Genomic DNA, 5,026 nt, shown 5'->3' with positions numbered 1-5,026 from the left:
AGTGGATCCTCTGCAGTGAATGGGTGCCGTCAGAATGAAAGTCCAAACAGCTGATAAAAACATCACAATAATCTAGTGATTCACACCACTCCAGTCCATCAGTTAATGTCTTGTGGAGTAAAAAAGCTGTGATAGTTAGAAACAAAATTATATTTTTATCAGCTGTTTGGACTCTCATTCTGACGGCACCCATTCACTGCTGAGGATCCACTGGTGAGCAAGTGATGCAATGCAAAATTTCTCCAAATTTGTTCTGATGAAGAAACCATCTTATCTACATATTGGATGGCCTGAGGAAACATGCACAGATTAATCGTTCACAACAAGATTTATAATATGCATTGACAAAGTAGGATGAATATTAATTTCATGCCAGCTTTAAAAAAAAAAAAGAATAAAAAAATTATTTCTTTATTACCCGCTGACAAAATGAGAACTAATGAACCTCATCTGAATCAACAGGCATCACTGGACATCCATACTCATTAGTACACTTGCACCGCTCACTGTTAATCAGTTTTGAGTCTTAAATGGAAAAAACCCATAGTGTTTACGGTATCGCTATTAGTTGCTGAAATTGCAGAAAGAGATGGAAGAGATAGAAGCTCATCTAGGTGGTTGACTATCAGATGCTGTACTTCCTGTGCAGTGCTGGGGCGCACCTATGCTCATGCACTCTTACTGATTCAAAGAACCTGATTACAGTTCTCATGCACCTGCAAAACCAAGAGGCACTTATGTAAAAAAAAAAAATAAATAATTATGTAAATGTGTGTGTGTATATATATATATATATATATATATATATATATATATATATACACATATATATTCATACAGTATATGCAAAAAATAAAATAAAATCTTCAAAAAAGTTTGTTACTTCTGCTAAACCACCTGTGTGAAATTGAGGGGAAATGATACACTAAAAATCACCTTGGGAACAGTTATGGGTTCAGAAAAGTGAAGTCAGTGCTGAGAATATATGTATTTATTTATATTATATTCCGGTCAGTTCAGCTCTGTGACAAGAGAAATTTGGCCCATAAATATGGCTCAGTAAAACCTCGCTGAACTGTTGATATAAAACAGATCCCTTTTAAACACACAACAAACCCAATACTGTGCTTCACTCACGAGATAAGATGTCTGGCTTTGCTAACTTCACGTCCTGTGAGTATAAAGTTACTGTCCATGTCAAATGGGTACCCTGGTTACCCGTCAGGGTGTGAGATCACTGCGCAGGAAGTGGAAAGTCTGCACTCCCTGGGTGAGCAAAGCTACTCAACACCAGACCCACATAGGGATTGAGACCGGTGCAAAACACAAACAGAGAACCTGGCTGCTCCAGCAGATGAATATTAAAGCGTGTTCTGGGTTCAGGAACAGTTGAACTAAATCAACTCACAATTTTGATTACCCTAAAAATAATTCTGATCGATCCTTGTTTTCTATGGAAAACACAAAAGCAAAAAAAAACAACAACAACATTATAATGTTGTAGAGGACTGAAAGCAGATTATGTAGTTTGAGTATTTTTGCGAATTTAGAGCCCCCTACAGTAATTAGTGATTTTAGGGGGTCTTTAAACATTACAATATCCCTAAAATAGTCTGTATAATAATGAGAAATCCAATGGCAAATGAGCCATATGCTGTAGCTGTTATGCATCATAAGTCCTTTAGGATGAGGGTGTCTGGGCTGGGTGGATGAGCTGCTGTCAGGAGCTCCTGCGCCAGGGCTCCAGGGTTCTGTGGGATCCGGGTGAGCTGACACCGAATCCACCGTTGATATAAGAGCCTGATCAAAGCCGCCCTGTTTCGCCTGACCGATTTTCACAGGATTACGGATTAGGGAGACAGGAAGCAGCGAGAGAGGCGCGGAGACAGACAGAAAGAGAGAGGGGGGAAGATGGAGAATGAGAGAGACAGACAAACAGAGGGCACAGAGACAGCTATAATTATGTGGAATCACATACAGAATGCAGAAATGCTTAGTACAAGAACGGTGAAACGTGGAAAACCCCAAGACTAAAACTGTACGAGCAGAAATATTACATTATTTTCATTTCAAAACTATTCATCTTATATGAGGTTTGCACATTTGTGCCAACCTTGGTAGCAAAATTTCATAAACCTTTTTTTAAGTTTTTAATTTTGTATTGTTATTATCATATTATTCTAGCAGCAAGCATTAAATGTGCATCAACAGAATTAAGTAACAGGGTGCAAATTTAGCCTAAATGAATGTATTGCTCAGTGGTTGCTACCAACCGTATCTAAAAAAGTGCCTCTAATGTCATATTTGTGTAATATTTTTCGATGTCATTCTTTGCTTGCTGTGATCTGATAAGACGCACATAAGCCCGAGGTCATGTCTTGCATCTGTGACATCTATTTCCCCTGAAACCCTTGCAGTGCGACCCTGTATCCGTCAAGCACACAGCACAACCACAGGTTCACTAGGCTAGTGTGGCTGAAAAGCATTGAAAACTTGTAACTACTAAACATGGTGCAAGCAACTGAACACATGGGTCTTGAATAGCTCTAATTAAATAAACAGCTGAACCAATCGCAATTGAACCTTTAGCAATATCCGTGCAAAGACTGCTGTTGTGAACTGCATCCCAGCGTGCATGAGCAGATTAGGCATGCATTTGCTATTTATATGTGATTGAAGAAAACGAAATATGAAAATGCGGCCCGCGTGAATTTTTATGCGTTGTGAGATCAGATGAATGCTGTATTCAAAACACTTAAATTATACATAAACTCATGTTACCTGCTATTTCATGGAGATGCAATGACTGTTGCGTGACATGATAGTTTGCAAAGCATTTTTCAAGTGCCAAACTTTTCCTTTGCCTGCATGGACAGACTGCGCATACATCACTCCTCCCACAGGAGAGCTGTTTATAGAAATGTAACATCACATCTCACCCAGAACGCAAGAAAGCAAATCCAACAACACAGGGACGTGCACAGACATTTTGTCGTGCACTTCTCATATTTATTAACATTTTTTATAAACAAAAAGTTTAAATATATTAGAGGTATGCGATGTTGACAAAGAATATATTTCATTATTTTGTAGGATTTTATCGCTAATTATAATTAGATGGTATTTTGGTTGATTGACTGATTTTTTTATATTCTTCTTCTGTGTGGTGATCGGTTCACAGAAGTGATAGAAATTAGTTCAAATAGAAACAAGTTTAAATAGATTTTTATTATTTATAAAGCTATTTTTTTTTCTTTTAAAAATGTGCATAATCTTTTCAGTCAAATTCGTAAATTGGATCAGTCAATTAGAAGTCATTTGGGCTGTTACCAAGCAAATGAAATCAGTATTGATAAAATTAATCTTTGCAATGCAGAGAAAACACAGAAGTTGCATTAGAGGTGGCATTTAGGCAGTGTTTACAATAAATCCGCTTTTTTGCCCACATCTGACACAGGTCAGAATTTAATGCACATGTGTAAACACAAAAATCCACACAAGATCCAATTTTTTCGCATCCGATCTGAGCCGTTTCCAAATGTGGTTTTATATCAGATACTCTGGACATCCGGCCTACATCTAAACACACATATCTGATTCCCTGCAGAACTCCCGAATGCGAGGGCGACACATTTGCCTGGAAAAGATAGCATGTTAATGCCGGTGTGCTGTATGCGCTCGCATTTTACTGAGATGGAAACGTAAAAAAATTGCTGGCAAATAATAGCCAAATGGCCACTCGACGTGAATTATATAAATAATTTTAATAGCACAGCCATTCCAAACCCGAGGATCAACCATGTGTGATCACTCACAATCATTTTGGGCGGGAACTATGTAAACAACAGATAGCCTATCGTTGTGTCTATTGAATGTAAACAGACAGGCCAAAAAATCGGATATGGTCAAAAGATTGGATCTGTACTAGACATGCAGTAAATGCAGCCCTAGCACAGTTTAATGCAGGACATGAATGTATTTAACCTGCAGTTACAAATGCATTAATACTGTTTTGATATTTTAAACATACAATATTGAATACTGATATTTGTAATTATATTATAAATATATATTTTTTAAGATGATTTAAATGTAAAATTATAACTGCCAGTAGGTGGCAGCAAGCCACTGTTAATAAGTGAGTCATTGCAATTGAACCGAATCATTTAAATGCTTAAGTCATTCAGCAACAAAATAGCATCATGTTGCTCAGAGACGCAAATTGGAATTAGTCAATATTGTGTCTAAAACATAATTGTCTAAATAAATAAAAAAACCTTTTTATTTTACTGCTTTATAAAATCAATATCACATTTGTAATCATGCTGCTTTTTGGTGGAGAAAAGCACACACTGATACTTGGGCACTTTCCCATCACAGAAGTGAAGCCCTCCCTCCCTATCCAGTTATATATACTGATTAGGGAGGTGGGATCATTATGGTTGCACAGATGCAATTTTAATCCCACATAAGTTTATCATGAGATGTTCATGTGCATTCAAAATTCCCCACCATTTCCCACCCAAATCTTGTTGACCACATATACTAAATGTTTCAGTAACTTCTTTTCTTGTCACACCTGATAGACTTTCGATATCCATTATCTGCACCTATATGTTTCAAGCATAAAATTAACTATATTTTTAATCAATACTTCTTGTAACATTTTTTTTTTTTTGGCAATGGGATTGCACTTTGCATGAAGAATACATGCAAAGCCTTAGAATTAGGCCTAAATTAGGTAATCGGGGGAGGAAGAAAGGTAGGAGGCAGGAGAACTGCAAAAAAAAAAAAAAAAAAAGAAAAAGGTTTATGTACCGTATGTTTATTTTTACAAATTTTTATGCAAATTGGTCTCAATGATATTTCATATTTCATTTCCTGTTTCCTTGTTGTGAATTATCCATTGAAATCTCATTGCTGTTCTCTGGCGATAGAATGATATGTTTGACAGCTTAATGGTATTTTTTTTTCATGTTGTGTAACATAACAGGGCAGCGGCACAGTCTGATAAGATAAGGTGTGA

This window comes from Carassius auratus, chromosome 10, assembly GCF_003368295.1.
Source record: "Carassius auratus strain Wakin chromosome 10, ASM336829v1, whole genome shotgun sequence".
In the NCBI taxonomy this organism is placed as follows: Eukaryota; Metazoa; Chordata; class Actinopteri; order Cypriniformes; family Cyprinidae; genus Carassius; species Carassius auratus.
This window is presented reverse-complemented; position numbering follows the sequence as displayed.